The 18,127-nt window shown below is 41.9% G+C and overlaps 1 protein-coding gene across 1 annotated transcript in view; it reads left to right on the top strand.

The window, feature by feature from the left end:
• Positions 1–1,204: 1,204 nt before the first annotated feature.
• Positions 1,205–18,127, top strand: part of LOC137274552 (uncharacterized) — a 56,135-nt gene continuing 39,212 nt past the window's right edge. The window contains exon 1 of the mRNA XM_067807803.1: positions 1,205–1,530. The gene's annotated coding sequence lies outside the window, so the exon portion shown is untranslated. The remainder of the gene's footprint in view (positions 1,531–18,127) is intronic.

Here is an 18,127-nt window from a genome sequence, read left to right as displayed (position 1 = left end):
CCCCCCAAAACAGGTATGCTGTTTCACAAGAAGCGCTTATTCACGCAGTCGTTTCTCTCTGTCTCTGTTTAGTTTATTAGAATAAATCGTCCTTGAAGGATAGTCCGGTCATTTAAGGAGCTGAGATGCCTCTGTCTGGCCACGCCTCTTAATGCAAAACTGGGCGGTGGTGAGTTAGCCTAGTGGTCAATCCGCTCGGTGGTTACACCAAAGACTCGGGTTCGATTCCCCACGTGGGTACAATGTGTATTTCCAGCGTTCCCCGCCGTGATATTGCTGGAATATTGCTAAAAGCGGCGTGAAGCTTAACTCATTTATCCGATGTTGACAATTATGTGCTAAATTTGTCATCACCTGATCTGCGCTCGTGGGTTTTCCAATGCGGTAAACATCCGAGACCTACATCATTTCGGGAGCTCCTCCCACATTAAGCGCGCCATCCATGATATAACTCGAACATTGTTATTAAAGACGTTAAGCGATCTCACTGCCATCTACAGGTTCGCGCTATGATACGCTATATTTGCACATTGTGCACACCTTGACTGTATAAACAGCTGAAGAAATACTTATCGAACTAACAGGAACGGTCAGTTTTCGTGTTCTAGCTCTGACAACGTACAGCCTTATTCTTGTAGCGTAAATGCACACATGACAACGGGCGACAATCAAAACAATGTAAAATATGCACACACAGATAACAATAGATACGCCTGACCTAATTGGAGTCCCAAACCGGTTTTACAGTGTCCCGAAAAATACATTACAGCCCCAACACTGGGTGAAATATTTCTTTTCTAAAACTTGCTTTGCAGCTCATATTCAGTCTCTCCTTTCAATACAAAATAAAAACAATAACATGATACAAAATTTATTAAATAATGTAATGAATCAAACGTTGACATTTTAAAGAAAAACATCAACACGTGTTACAGAATCCGTAAACACTGTGGAAAACTGCGCCAGTACTTGTATCCATATGTCTCTGTGCTAGTGAGGCAGGTACATATACTTGGCTCATCCTAGTCTGTCTCACAGTTCATGAACCACATTATTTTCCATACTTCCTAACCCTCCCTGCAATGCTTAAACCGCACATGAAGCAGTCCAGATTTCCTCAGGTTCATCTCACATGGGATCATTTTCAGTTAAAATAGGTTTTACTGATCATATCAAAGTTTCATACATTCAGAGGCCGATCCTTAGTCTAGGGTGCATCCATGCATCTCTTCACTCACCTTGATCAAGTTCCAACTCGGAACGCACACTAACCACGTGACTCTTCCTTTATTACATTCATAACTTGTTTGCGAAGCGTTACACCGCGTGCTGAAATACCCGTGTTGTGATGAGGTGCGAGCAACGCCTGGCCATGAAGCGAAGTGCCCCCGGGAAATGAAACCAGTGGAGCGAAGCATACTCATTTCATATTCGGAACTCATCCTCCATATCCCAGTCACAATATCCCCCGCGTCCCTCCAAGGCGCTGGTCCATCTCCTGTGTACCTGGGACAGTATTCGTTGAACGAGGTAAGACCCACAATCGTTTTCTCATATCAACCATTAAACTTTGTGTTGTGTGTAATCCTAGGTGTGTCATTACAGACAGGTCGATCGTATCTTTAGAACGCGAGACCTGGGTAACAGTTATCTCTAAGTGTGAGCCAGGCTTGGTTAAAGTTAAGGATTAAGGATATTAGTCTACTGTCCAAGCACCGATATTATGTTAGTGTGACATCTGTATCCATAGTAAGACGATATAGACAGATATAGACTGACATCTTTTAATGTTTATCTGTCCAGGTCACGGGTGCCGTGACGTCATCCTACTAGACTTCATAGCTCCTCCGTTACAAGTCTGTATTAATGAACCTTATTTAGTGCACTATACTTTTGACATCTGGAACCGTGAGGACTCTAGTACATTAATTTGAATATGTGATTCGGTGGTCGGTGGGAAGGGAGAGATTGGTCTCTGCATTTAACGACCAGACACTAAATATTAACCTATGCCTCTCTGATATTGTTCTTCAAATGATCGGGGATCCAGGATTAGTTTTTCCAGCAAGGTGGAAATATATTTATGGCAGCCGTCCTTCGCGTTTTTCTTAATGACCCCCTACTACTATTTGCCTTTAACCCTGAAAAGCTGCAGGCGCTAAGGACCCAGAACGATAAAATGTTGTGGGTCCTGATCAGTATGTGTAAACTCTACGTTTTATCTACAATATAAGGAATTCCCAGCAAACAAAAATGTGACAATTGACCGAGATAAAAGTTAGTAAATGCTCACTGATATTATCTGAAAAATCATACTCTTCGTTTTTGGGGATAACGAAGGCCTAAGGACTGACGTGAATTACGAAGGCTGTCCTCCATACCGCCCATCTCGACCTCCCTTCCTTACTTATTCATACTAAAACAACACATGACCTTTAACATAACACACCCTCCCTTCAGTTAAGAGATCAATGAAGCACGATCATACTAACCATCTGTATCCATTCCATTCTGCTCCTGTCATTTTGCATTTTGGCCATGACAAAACGTGAACACAAACGCCACAAATATGAATGTTGAGGTCAGTTAAATATTTGTGTATTACAAATTGTTAATTTTCTCAATATATACTGCATCTTGCGGTTCTAAATGGCCTTAAAGAAGTTGCAATGTAAGTGAACAACACGGGCATCAACACGGATGCATTTTGAAGTTGTTAATACTGGCGTCTAGTTTGGTACCCATCTGACAACGATATGACTTCTGAATTGTAGCAATTAAAATTTAATGATGTGTGAAGTCCCTGACCCAGTAAACAAATGGCCCGTATCTGGGTCACGTTGACATGTGTTACCTGCTTGGACGTTGAATATCCACAGATACCTCTGGTGCACCACCAGAGATATTTAGTTTAATGTTACATTTCTTCACAACTGGTAAAAGAGTCTGATGTTCTCTATGATCACTAACATGTAAACATGAGATCAAATCTCATGCTAAGATGGCCTATACGTGAATGATATATTGAAGAATGTGACTAAACCGCATACACCCAAATCAGCCATTCAAATACTTATTCCTAAGTGAGACAGTTGTATTAAACTTTGCAACACTGATCAAATAATATCGAGGTAAAATGTAAAGCACCATTGGTTTATGCATAGTTGCGAGAGCTGGCATATTTGTATTCAATCTGTATAGAGGTCAACACCCAATCTTTTGATGACAGCAAACAAAGAGACGACCCTCAAGAATACGTCCCTCTGAACAGGTTTTATGGGACATGTGTCGGGAAAGAATATACATATAGAGTTTGTTGTCGTTGACACACACTACTCCTGGGAGGAACGTCTCTGTGGCGTTCGGGACATTTATAGATCAGATATTCTTGAGGTAGGCTAAATATTTTATTTCAATTAAAAACGTGCTGTATTACGTGATTGTACCAGATATAACTTATGCTAAAGTTTCGTAAGGCTGTCGAATGATTGGAAGATTGTTCCAGTGTATTTGATCTCTTTGTAATCTCTTTTAGTTATGTATTCTTGTTATCATAGAATAAGTGTGTGTGTGGTGATACCGACACAGGTGTGATATAACATGGTGGAGAACATGCAAGATAAAGATCTGATCTCATTTTAGGGAGACCAGTGAAAGAGAATCCTTACATGTTGCTATGACGTGGATTCTCCTTGCTAGAGTATGTGGTTTATCCTCTCATGTGTTTTTCTGTAGGACCTTGTTATAGTTATCCTTTGAAGACAGACGCTATTTGCATTTCCCTGCATATGGTAACCGTTAGCGACATCCACTGGTGTTTATGGACATACAAATTGTCATGTTCTTGTCAGTCACTGAAGTAAATGTCGTAAGGTGTACATTTACCATAGGAAATACGGTTTCTAAAATGTATGTCCGGCCACTGTGCAACACACCGATTTCCTCGCCTACTACTTTGCCCTTCATCCATTTCTATAATGTTTGTCTCCTTGAAAATAGTATCTTCTACCTTTATCATAATAATATTTATATAGAATATTTATATAATGTACTGACGTGCAAACGAATATACACACCTGGCGATTTAAGTCAGAAACATTGTGCGCGTGATGCCGAAACCTCACATGTCATTTACAGTGTTGTGGGTTATGTCATGACAACACATGATTTTGTTAACACTGAGATTGTAGTCATACACCATTTAAATGCAGCATTAAATGCAAAGAGTATGAGCATCGGAACGAGGGCGATCCCTTTGTATGTTGTTGATGGGGGGTTCGAACAGCCTTACTGTCAGTACGTTAGGCTGTACATGGCAGACTATCATCAGACAAATGAAACACGTCAGTCAGCTAGACTGCCCAAACATCTGAGAGAAGTTGAAGACAGACCTGTGCAACCGGGTGCTCGCAGCGACGTCATGAGCATCAACAGTGTTTTGGTACCGCAACAGTGACAAGACGGCTGCATGCTGTCGGCATCAGAGCATATCGACCATTAAAGTGGGCATGTCATTAAACTTTCAGCATCGACCAAACGTGAGCCGCTGGCATCGTCTCATCTGGTTACGATATCTGAGGTGTTTGGGCAACACATGCACAATGTTTGAGGCTTGTGAGTCACCATCAAAATACTATTCGAAATATGTAGGGAAATAACCCCAAAGCAATTTTGTTTGTGTACGGTGTGTTGTTACCTCTGTATGTCAGTTTATCTGTAATATGACGGGGGATTTTCACCTCATGTGATGCTGGGAGAAGTCGCAAATGCTAACTTGTTTCTGTGATTCTGTTCTGTTCAATGTAAACTGTATCCTTTATTCAGTGAATGCCCGACATGACAGATGACGGAAACACTGCCGTGTGTCAAATTGAAGGTCATGTCTATGAATAAGATTATTTTCGTTTTCTCACCAACAAAGTTATTCATGAGATTCAGGATGTGTATGCATGTGAGCGTGTGCATTCTCCATTCCGCAAATACTCAGGTGTTGAAGGATCTGACATTGTTTCACGGATATCTTTCGTGGCTTTGTTTGTTGTATTAGCTGGGTCAGTATTATTCCAAATATGTCACGGTGACCCGTTGTAACAACCGGTTCTCACCAGACAAACTAGTGGTTGACACTGTGAGCGCAGACACACGCTCATGTTATCAAACTGACCATTTGCATCTACTCTAATGACTCTAATGACAAGCAACAGTGTTGGAACTTATTCTACTCCAGAACAGAACATTTTGGTTTTAACAATACATTTGTACACGTTTCTCTCTTATGAGTGAGTGAGTGAGTGAGTTTGGTTTTACGCCGCTTTTAGCAATATTCCAGCTATATCACGGCGGGGGACACCAGAAAATGGGCCTCGCACATTGTACCCATGTGGGGAATCGAACCCGGGTCTTCGGCGTGACGAGCGAACGTTTTAACCACTAGGCTACCCCACCGCCCCTTCACTCTTATGAATCATGGAGTAAAAACATGTTATTTCTATGTTCAGTGAATGATTCATGTTTTACTCCGCTCTTAGTCCAATACTCCAGCAATATTACGGAAGGGTACAACAGAAATGGGCTTCATTTCATTTTGTCAAGGACATTCTCAGTAGGCAGTTTCTCAGATGATACATCACAGACTGAATTATAATCTTTCATACTATCTAGATGTATTCCGGTATGTAGCCAAATGTCTTATATATGTCTTATACATTCTCACGGTCCGACTTGTAGAGACAACTTTTAGCATGCAACACCTTAATGCGATTTTAAATCGCATACAACTAGTTGCAGATGTAAGACACGGTGTTTGTCCTTAGTCGGAAACATGACTGAAGGAACTTGATCTTAAATCTCTGAAGAAACTGAATGGTGTTTCACCTTGGAGTCCAGCTACGACCCACACATGACTTATATTTATTTTTTCTATGTCCGAGATATGAATACACACATTAACGATAGCGTATCTTCTTCACTTGATGAATCAACGTTGCCGAGTCATGCGTGAGAACCTCGCGAGATACGAGTTATATCCCACATAAAAGCTACTCAAAAACCAAACTAGTGACGATCTTTATTGTCACTACAAGTTGTTTGTAACAGGTTAATACAACAAATTGCACTGTTAGCACTTTAGCAAAAGTGCTGTGCATTACTGGAACTGTTTTCAGAAAAAATAATAAAGGACCATACATTTGTAACAAAACAGAATTCGTATACTGAGTATTCCTTTCCGTATGTGATGTTAAAACAATATCGGTGTTCACATTCATTTTCCAGGTATTTTCGGTATTTACATAATATCCCTGGTAATTCGGAAGGCAGAGTCTCGAACGGACGTTGATGACGCGCATCCCTTGGGGGTCCCAGAAACCTGTGTGGCTTGCTACACCAAAGTGTTAAAGCGTTTATTACCTGCTCCATATTTCGTCTCACGTTGACGGCGATAAAAACGGCGTTAAGCTAAACTCGCTGACTCACATTGTCATCTGACATTCAGCAGCAGTAAGGGACTCCTGCAAGGTGACAGATTTGGCCTTAGTAAACGGCGAATAGCCTGTCTCTTAATAAGTACACTTCTATAAATACATATTCCTGGATGTACAAAGGACACTTGAGAGGCATTGCTGTCATCTGTTACCGCAGATTTGGCTATATGGGAATATGTTGCGGCAGATATGACTTACAGAGAAACAACTGTGATTTATTTCAAACGGAAGCAGTAGGACAGTTTTCAGCGACATCCAGGTCTTTATAAAGTTACCACTGACAAGGGTTAATGATAGATACCCCGAGGCATTAGGGGCCAGAAGAGGGCCCCAGCCACCAGTACATGTTGAGGATAAGTGGTGGGTCGGGTGACTGATCGTACACTGCTAATAGTGCTCATAACATCAATCACTGTTTCAATTGGTCGTTCATATAGATGGAATGCATCCGACGACTGTGATAGAATACAAATAAATATATTGTTTCAAATATTTTATCCAGATTAGTTGGTGAGTTTGTTGTTTGACGTCGCACTCAGCAACAGGCAAGCTATTTGGCAGCGGGCTGAACATAATCGAGTCTAGACGAGACAATCCAGTGATCAACAGCATAAGCGTCTATCTACACAAGTGGGATACGATGACATGCGTCAACCAAGCCAACGAACCTGTCCACCCGATCCCGTTAGTCGCCTCTGAAAAACAATTCTATCCCGGATTTCTATCCCTGCATGGATAATTATCCATAATGGCTAAAGCAGAGCCAGGAATCTTTCGGGGGTCCATAAAGGGAGACAAGCAGTGATATATTTGGAAGGGGGAAACGTATCTTGAAAAGTATTCTCAAACATAAAAGCCATTACATTTACAAAAAACGAAGAATACACTAAATGTGATCGATTTTATAACATGTTAATATTATGTGCCAAATTAGTATGATGTTAAATCCACATAAAGATTAATTATCATGAACTGGACGCAGTAGAAAACAACACACATCGCTTGTGGAGAACGGATATATGGTGTATGAACGCGGGCGTGCAGGTGTCCATGTGATTACTTTGTGTGTTCAGCTGAACTCGTGGATACTGAAATAAAACTGTTGATAACATCATCTGGAAATCAGTCACGTTTGACCTGAAAACATTCATATTTGACCCCTCTGGGGCATGCAATTGTCTCAATACACTATAACGATAGACTGTAGTGACATTTATTGCTGTCCTAATAGTAAGATGACAACTAGGTATGACGAGAGCATACCCCCGTGTCGAGCAAGGCAGGTAGGGTCAGGGAACTCACCCCAAAACACGGGTTTGTTTTTATTCATGGCTATGTCTTCATCTTACCTCACACATAAATATCGTTTTCTGATTGGCACCTACAAGCGAGGTACATTGCAATGTACCCCGCTGCCAATGGCAACTCATTTGGTACTTCATAGAAGTACTTCTTTATCTCGAATAACATTGAATCACGCATGATGCACGGACATTACCGATGTTTTGCGGATGCAAATCGACGGAAAGGAGTTATTTCTTGTGTCGTCTGCAAGATCTAGCGATGGCTAGGAAAAGGTTTGCCTCGCATACCAACTGATAAATTTAGACAAAACGTTCGAATGTATTCCCTCTGAGTATTAAGAAGGGGAATTGCACAGCTGCGATTTTACTAAGACAATACCCGCAGGAAAAACCAGGAAGATGCGAAATTGGTATCGTTTGATTCACACAGGTTGGCTGAAGTGTGCGATCCGATACCCATGTTTGAAACAGTTCAAAATTAAGATTGAGGTGTGCGGTAAGATAAATACTTTGTTCACACGTCCCTCGGCGCCCATGGGTTCGCATACCCTCGGTATTTGTTTATGTTTCCTTCTGGTTCAGAGAACATAAACAGGAAATGATCTTCATGAAAAGTACCCATTTGAGAACTCGAACACGGGTCTTTGGCATGACGAGCGAACGCTTTAACCACTAAGCCACCCCACCATCCCTGAGGTGGGTAGAATGTTGATGAAGTGTGGTGAGGTGGGTAGAATGTTGATGTAGTTTGGTGAGGTGGGTAGAATGTTGATGTGGTATGGTGAGGTGGGTAGAATGTCGATGTAGTGTGGTGAGGTGGGTAGAATGTTGATGTAGTTTGGTGAGGTGGGAAGAATGTTGATGTGGTATGGTGAGGTGGGTAGAATGTCGATGTAGTGTGGTGAGGTGGGTAGAATGTTGATGAAGTGTGGTGAGGTGGGTAGAATGTTGATGAAGTGTGGTGAGGTGGGTAGAATGTTGATGAAGTGTGGTGAGGTGGGTAGAATGTTGATGAAGTGTGGTGAGGTGGGTAGAATGTTGATGAAGTGTGGTGAGGTGGGTAGAATGTTGATGTAGTTTGGTGAGGTGGGTAGAATGTCGATGTGGTATGGTGAGGTGGGTAGAATGTCGATGTAGTGTGGTGAGGTGGGTAGAATGTTGATGTGGTATGGTGAGGTGGGTAGAATGTCGATGTAGTGTGGTGAGGTGGGTAGAATGTTGATGAAGTGTGGTGAGGTGGGTAGAATGTTGATGAAGTGTGGTGAGGTGGGTAGAATGTCGATGTAGTGTGGTGGGGTGGGTAGAATGTTGATGAAGTGTGGTGAGGTGGGTAGAATGTTGATGAAGTGTGGTGAGGTGGGCAGAATGTCCATGTAGTGTGGTGAGGTGGGTAGAGTGTTGATGAAGTGTGGTGAGGTGGGTAGAATGTTGATGTAGTTTGGTGAGGTGGGAAGAATGTTGATGTGGTATGGTGAGGTGGGTAGAATGTCGATGTAGTGTGGTGAGGTGGGTAGAATGTCGATGAAGTGTGGTGAGGTGGGTAGAATGTTGATGAAGTGTGGTGAGGTGGGTAGAATGTTGATGAAGTGTGGTGAGGTGGGTAGAATGTTGATGAAGTGTGGTGAGGTGGGTAGAATGTTGATGAAGTGTGGTGAGGTGGGTAGAATGTTGATGTAGTGTGGTGAGGTGGGTAGAATGTTGATGTAGTTTGGTGAGGTGGGTAGAATGTCGATGTGGTATGGTGAGGTGGGTAGAATGTCGATGTAGTGTGGTGAGGTGGGTAGAATGTTGATGTGGTATGGTGAGGTGGGTAGAATGTCGATGTAGTGTGGTGAGGTGGGTAGAATGTTGATGAAGTGTGGTGAGGTGGGTAGAATGTTGATGAAGTGTGGTGAGGTGGGTAGAAAGTTTGATGAAGTGTGGTGAGGTGGGTAGAATGTTGATGTAGTGTGGTGAGGTGGGTAGAATGTTGATGTAGTTTGGTGAGGTGGGTAGAATGTCGATGTGGTATGGTGAGGTGGGTAGAATGTCGATGTAGTGTGGTGAGGTGGGTAGAATGTTGATGTGGTATGGTGAGGTGGGTAGAATGTCAATGTAGTGTGGTGAGGTGGGTAGAATGTTGATGAAGTGTGGTGAGGTGGGTAGAATGTTGATGAAGTGTGGTGAGGTGGGTAGAATGTTGATGAAGTGTGGTGAGGTGGGCAGAATGTCCATGTAGTGTGGTGAGGTGGGTAGAGTGTTGATGAAGTGTGGTGAGGTGGGTAGAATGTTGATGTAGTTTGGTGAGGTGGGAAGAATGTTGATGTGGTATGGTGAGGTGGGTAGAATGTCGATGTAGTGTGGTGAGGTGGGTAGAATGTCGATGAAGTGTGGTGAGGTGGGTAGAATGTTGATGAAGTGTGGTGAGGTGGGTAGAATGTTGATGTATTGTGGTGAGGTGGGTAGAATGTCGATGAAGTGTGGTGAGGTGGGTAGAATGTTGATGTAGTGTGGTGAGGTGGGTAGAATGTTGGTGAAGTGTGGTGAGGTGGGTAGAATGTTGATGAAGTGTGGTGAGGTGGGTAGAATTTTGATGAAGTGTGGTGAGGTGGGTAGAGCGTTGATGTAGTGTGGTGAGGTGGGTGGAGTGTCGATGTAGTGTAGTGAGGTGGGTAGAATGTTGATGTAGTGTGGTGAGGTGGGTAGAATGTTGATGTAGTGGGGTGAGGTGGGTAGAATGTTGATGTAGTGTGGTGAGGTGGGTAGAATGTTGATGTAGTGTGGTGAGGTGGGTAGAATGTTGATGAAGTGTGGTGAGGTGGGTAGAATGTCGATGTAGTGTGGTGAGGTGGGTAGAATGTTGATGTAGTGTGGTGAGGTGGGTAGAATGTTGATGAAGTGTGGTGAGGTGGGTAGAATGTCCATGTAGTGTGGTGAGGTGGGTAGAGTGTTGATGAAGTGTGGTGAGGTGGGTAGAATGTTGATGTAGTGGGGTGAGGTGGGTAGAGTGTTTATGTAGTGTTGTGAGGTGGGTAGAATGTCGATGTAGTGTGGTGAGGTGGGTAGAATGTTGATGTAGTGTGGTGAGATGGGTAGAATGTTGATGTACTGTGGTGGGTAGAGTGTTGAAGTGGTGAGATGAGGAGGAGTATTGCTTTCTTCATCGTTAATTGCGTTAAAACAATTGTAGCCAACTATCTATCTGCAGGATACACGTGTGCCCAGAATGCAAAATATTGATGAAAGCTTCGAAATTCACTTAAATCCTACAGCAATGTAACTATCTCAAAGATACAATACCTATATAACTGAAATATAATACTTTGAAATTACCCCGTAGTAGATTGTACAATCTTGAGACTTGCTGAAGCACTCAAAAACACAAAGCTGCATCAATAACATATATCTGAGACATACTTGACGGGCAGGGGGTAGAGTTTCAGCTTAAAATAAACTGTGTCTTTAGCACACCCGGAATGCAGGGGGTTGTATAAACCAAGGTAGGTCTGACACGTAGCGCCCTCTAGTGTAGGCGTACATGTGATTGAACGGTTTATCAGTGCTATCGCTCCAGCCTTACATTAAATCACACGTCTACACCATGAATACTGATCTACAGAACAGAGTTTCTTAACCCCAAGAAACTATGTTCAGGTCATACAATTCACTGCCTATCCTATCTAGCTAGGTCAAACCAAAATACTGTATACCAGACTGAGCGTTTGTCAACATACATCACGATGTACACGATAACTGATATGTGAAATTTCTTATAGTTTCTATCATCATTCGATACCATGCAGGAGCACTTTGGGGACTGAGCTCTATCAAGGACACTTCGTCTCCGGGAACATATAACGTTCAATATTTGCTTAAAGTATTGTATGTGGTCCGAAAGGAGTGTAAATATGACGGGACGGATGGGTTTAACTGTATTGAGAATGTGTATGTATTTCATCATGTCTGTCTGAAGTGGAGAAACAACATGTCAGAAGGGCTTGCTCTCATATAGGGCTGTAAGTAGAACACATTTTATCTGATCTTAAAACTATTTAAGATGTTTCAACGTAAAATACAAAATGGCTTTTACCGAATATCCACTGGTTGCAGACTGATTTGAATGTGAAAGTTTAAAGACATGCGACATTCGAAGTGACCGAGGATTCGAGATCCAGTGACAAAGAAAACGAAATGCTGATTAATTTCGAGATTGCAGCCCTCATTAGGACATTACATCTAGAGATGATGTGTTGTGAGGTATACGTGTACTTGACAGTACATATAAAAACTTTTCAAATAGAACTCGTGTATTATGTTGCTCCAGCGAGTTATGTTGCATAATATGTAACACACCACCAATATCAGCTGCCAGTATCAGATGTATGTGGTCTCACATGTCTTTGAATGGCGCTTGATACACATCAGGAGGAGAGACTTTTTTTATGGATGTCAGCTTATTTATTATAAAGAACAACGTTTCAGAGTTCATCTTTACACCTTCATCTCGCCTGACGAGTAAGGACATATTTCGAAACGTTGTTGACATCTATGAAAACCCTTTTCTTTCTATGGTCTATGTGGAACAACGGATACAGATAATAGATTACTATACGAAATGTCACCTTCAATAGAATGCGTTGTTTTCTGAATTTATGTCTAAATATCATCAAGCTGATGTGTTCTCAACAATTTTCACTAAACTGTAAACATTAGCTCATGTATATAGACATATACAGACTTTGAATATAACATATATTTAGGACATGTTTATAGAAAAGCGAGTGAGTATGGTTTTAGTTTAGCAATACTCCACCAACATCACGGCGGGGGACACCTGAAACAGGATTCACACATTGCACCCAAATGGGGAATCGATCCTGAGTCTTTGGCGTAACTACTAAACTACCCCACTCACAATAATAAGCCCTGACATTAGTCCCATTCAGAACACTATGGTGTGACGTCACGTATACGTGGACAACATAGCAGCACATGTACTGTAAGCATTGTAGACGTTAACAACCTGTATACCATGATCACACCAAAGCTCCTCACAGCGTTTCCTCACTTCGTGTGTTCTGCGTGGTTGGTTGACTTGTTCAACTCGTTTACTGTTTAGGAAGGTCCGGTTCTTGATTTAATAACACGAGCGGATTTAGTATAGCGTCCGGACAACTTTGTTGGAGAACACGCTCAGATGTAATACCGCTCGAGCAAAACACATTTGGATTTCGGAAGTACCCCACGATAAAGAATTTGTATCGTGAAGCCCCTGCTTGTCAACCATCACTTTTAAACTGGGGGTTGTACTCTCTTGGCTGCACGGTCCAAGGCCTATGTCATGGTCATTTGATGACGTTACAGTAGCTGTAGGTGCTGTTGCTGCGACCTGTGGTGTCGCTGTCCGTGGTCACTGTGTTGATGTAACACTGTTGAAGCATCATGCTCAAACGGTTACGTTAGATATGGTCATGTTGCTCCTACAACATATATTTTTCACAGACTTACTATTTTTTAGGACCTCATGCTCAGTCACATGACACACGGTCACATGATCAGAGACCTAGTGCTTGTACTTAGCATTCATACGGGTTTCGCCATATTGTTATATATAAAACAATCGATCACGACGTACAAAGCCAATGGCCCGATATCAGCATTTTCGTGATGACGATAATGAATTTCCCTTAAGTGATGGATTTTGTGATAATGTTGAAGATATCACATGACAACATGGTCACATGACCAGAAGTCGAGTACCAGTACTTACTGCTTGTATACGTTACAAAGTCTGTTCCCAACCGTGAGATTGTTGTTACATTATTGCTATTTGATAGCGCCATGCTTAGACGACGGCATGGTCAGAAAGCATTACTGTCCATTCACATTAGCTATAACGGGTGTTCCCTACAGTGATATTGTTGCACTACTGAAGACATTGTCCTCAAACGACCCGACGGTCTAGTGCGTACTCTTTCTGTTCAGGAAGATGATGACGTATATCTGGTGCTCCTCACGGTGATGCTGTTACGGAGCGGCTTTACACTTCTACATCTGCTTTTTATCACCTTATCATATCAAAACCATGCTTCTGTTACCAGTGTTTGCATATACTGTGTGTAAGATGTGTTGTTTAACGTAGTTTTGACTTCGGCTTGATCATGGCATTCAATACTGGGGTTTACTGTTGTGTGATATGTACAGTCATATTTGTACTGCTCGTGATGTTACATCACGTCTTCACTCCACGCCTTACGCACGTGGATCGTCACGTGGCGTGTGGCAAAGAACTCAAGTCATGAACTCCCCACACCTCCGATAAAGGACCTCTATTATTTCACACATGATGTTTTCTCACAGTGATTTATGACATCTTCAGTAGCATTCCAGAGCGTCCAACCACGAGGAGGCATCGCCCAACGCTGTCGGGAGAAGTGTATGGCACACCTGAGATATCTCATGGGGGAATCTTACCTGTTTTTATTGTGTGGTGGATTGTCACACACCCTGTTTGGATTCCACGAGATACGTCGATAGGTTGCATGTTCATCACTAAAGCAAAGCTTTGCTTCACTGGATGTAAATCTCCACTACACTTGGCATTAATGTGGCTAACTGAAGTCGCCATGTAATACCTTGGTTTTGTAAAGGATTGGGACCGGGATGGAGCACTAATGGTGACCCTTTGAGAATCGAACCCGGGAGTTTGGGTTGACGAGCAGTTGCTTTTACCACACAGCTACCCCTTTATCCTATCATAGATAGGGTACTGCCAGTTGGAGATGAACATGTTTCATAATTCAGATAAGAAATACCTATTTATCCTCGACAATGTGAGAGTGGATAAGCCGAATATAAAGAGGTGGGAAATATTAGTGACGTTCTCGAATTTGAAATATACCTCTATCTCACCAAGCTCAATTTCATTTTAAGAACGTTGGTCCGAGTCGTGATACTTCTTGAAAATTGCTCAAAGTAGCTTTAAACTAAAGTAACCCACTGTTAAAGATATAAAGTCAGGTGCGTGTGTCAGGTCAAATGTCACTTCGAATGTCACCACCTCTCTGATAATCCCGGTAATTGTCATGACATGCCTTCCCAGGTGTTAACACAGCAGCTTGCATTTTAGATCATGGACGTAAAAACAATTCATCGCCGAGGGGAAGATATGCCGATGTAAAATGTTTTTCATCTTTCTGGGTATCACATCACTTCTCTAAGTAGCCTGGGGATGGAGATTCCAAATGGTTTTCAGTAAACAAATTGACAGGGGGGTCGTTGTAAGAGATCCGATGTTGTATTTGCTGTGAGATACGTGTAATCGTCTTAGAACTGAGTGAGTGAGTGAGTAAAATTTTAAGCCGCATTTAGCAATATCACGACGCGACACCAGAAATCATAACTGTGTCCATGTGGGGAAATGAACCTGAGTATTCAGTGTGAAGAGTGAACACTTTAACCACGAGCCTAACCCATCATCTTGCGCTGATAGAGATACATGTAACTTACAAACTGATCAGAGTTCCTACCGGAAAGAGGACCTCAGGCAGGCAATGTTACAACATTCGCCTTGCTATCTGATTTTGCTGACACCTAGCGTCGACATTGTGAGTGTTAGTTTTTCCATTAATGAATCCAGTCCATTTTGTATGGTCTTTTGGACGGAGCAATATAACAGAACTACATGCTAAGTAGAGCCATACGTACAGCAGGCAGATGCCATGAGTCATCAGGAGTCTTCGTATCACTTAAATGTGTCTGTGTAGATTTAGTGAGGAAACGGGTATCTCATAATTGTGTGTAGGCTAGGGAATGGCGGTCTGTGTGTATATCTAAGATATTTAAAAAAATCAGATGTACTCCCAAACCTCTTCGATAGAATTAGATTGTCTGAAATGTAATTTGCAGTGAGTTCAACCACATACCCAACCCTCATCTCCGCTCGTCCTGAATAATCTAGCTGGCAATACGATGTTTCAACCTTTCAAAGATTTTAAACAGATCTTTCTTACGTATTGAAATAACTGTAGATATGCAAATCATTATCAACAAACGGAGGAGCGTACATTCATTCCCCAAGACCCTACATGAGTTTAGCTAATGTCTTCTGCTCACATTTGAAATACACCCACATGAAAAGAATGTTTTTACTGAAACCGGTTCATCGGGGTCATTATTAGCGGTGTGCATACTCGTGAATCGGTTTCAATTCAGCCAATGTGAGTTATGTCGTAAGGTCACAGCAGTGAGGAGGTTTTCTGGGTGCAGACTGTACTGTCTATTGTTACACACTCAAAACGTAAGCCACTAATTGGTTTGGATACTAAATTTATTATTTCCCGAACAATGCACGGTTAAGGACACATGTACCTATTGACATAATTATGTCAGCATTTCGTTGATAATGACCATTATTGTGCTGCATCACATGACACTTATTGTTCTGATGTAAGAGACGAAATAGAATTTGTCCTCTGTGTGCTGAGAATTGTTTGTTTTCTCTCTGTGGACATGAAAAGACAGGGAAGAGCTTGCCTTTGGGTATGAGGTATTCTTCAGTGAATCCCAAATTCTGGGTTCTATTCCCGTCGACGGCATAACTCTGGAGCACAGTCATGTGAAGAAGGCCTGATATCACCAGTCTCACGGTTATGGTGCGGGTATTTTGTGAAATGAAAAGTGCAACTACCTACTCTGAAGAAAACTAATCCTCATATAACTGCTGTTGATGCGTTCGACCGCGCTAGTGATGTAACATGATGAAGTATAAATGGTAAAAACTGTATGCATTGTATATGTATGGAATTATAAGTATGTATATATGAAATGTCAACGTTGCGGCTGGTCTTAAATTTCAAGGGCAAGCCGTCTCGGGCACTACAATTCGCTATAGAGTTACGTCCCTTAGGCCTGAACGTGGATTTGCCTTTCACTTTGTTGGTGAGGTGAGATGGTTTAACGCCGTACTATAGATTATTTCTCTCATATGACGACGTGCTTGCTAGTGTGTGTGTGGCTGCTTGGACAAGCCCAGACTTAAGCTGTTTTATAGTGATGCAGGGACTAACAAGTACTATTTTTTAACGTCTGTCTGTATGATGCCGCCGAGGATAGAACGCGCGACCTTCTCTCTCCGGGCGGACGCTCTAATCACTATACCACGGTGGGCGGGGATGGGTTTGCCTTCCAGATGCTGTCTCTTTTAGTTCCCAGTTGCTGGTTTAGAAACGATCCCTGAAAATACAGTGAAATTACGTATATTTGTAATTTGAAAAAAACCCGAAATATGTCTACATTCTTGTCCGACACTCCCAAACTCATTGCCTCAAATTTATACATTTCAAATGAAAAAAAAAACATGCTCCCCTTGGCTAAATGGTAAAATAATGCAAACTTAAGAGAATGAATACCTACATATATGCTTTCGTGACATGCTTTATCATATACTGGCACGACTGTTAGACAACTATGACATAGTGTCACAGAAAAATGTTTCATATTAACCTTTACTCTGCTGACTTCATCTAAAAATGAAACAATTAATTGTTTAAGATGACTTCATCTGCTTGAATTCATTGAGTTGTATTTGATCGTTCATCAAACACAAATTCAAGATGCTGATGAAAAATAAATGTTTGAAACACAGAAACAGTCCTGCTAACATGTTCACTACAACTCGAGTGGTGCGTTGTGTTATTATCAGGTTGAATGAGAATTGAGACGGTTAACAATGTCCCACCTAGCGGGCGTGTATGAAACACACAGAGGCGATAGGTGGCAGATATGTACGGGGTTTCTGTAGCCTGTAGTTATGCGTTTCTTTATGGGAATACTTTGTGTTTCTCACAATGAAATTTGTCAGATATTAATGTGGCGTTGTTGTCGTACCGCTGTGTGCCCGCTGCCGGTGTACACGTGAACGTTGCAGGAACGGCATTCTTCAAAGTAAGGTGAGACTGGAACATACATGCGAATGCGCCTTTAGGATAGATATGTGTTTGGACGATAAATATGAACATATTAACATCATCGTTATTATCTGCGGTGGCTGTGTTGGATATCTCACTGACTTTGTATGGTGGCGATTAGGTGCCTGACTCCGAGAGCGTGGGTTCGAATCCCGGATATGACCCAACCCAGAAGGTACTAGAATCAGTATAACACTTGTGCTGCATTTGACCCATTTCTACATGCATTTGCATAATCATCATCATCATCATTACATTATGATCATTTATCCATTTTATTCATCTGTCTATTGTTAGCATCAAAAACATATGTCACTGATTACACCCCGTGACAGTCGTGCCTGAATATCTCCCACACAAAGCAATGTTATAGTAAATATTATCATCTTCCCGT

Source organism: Haliotis asinina, chromosome 2 (genome assembly GCF_037392515.1).
Source record: "Haliotis asinina isolate JCU_RB_2024 chromosome 2, JCU_Hal_asi_v2, whole genome shotgun sequence".
NCBI classification, from domain to species: Eukaryota; Metazoa; Mollusca; class Gastropoda; order Lepetellida; family Haliotidae; genus Haliotis; species Haliotis asinina.
The sequence above is the reverse complement of the archived record's forward strand: the minus strand, read 5'-3'. Positions and strand labels throughout refer to the sequence as shown.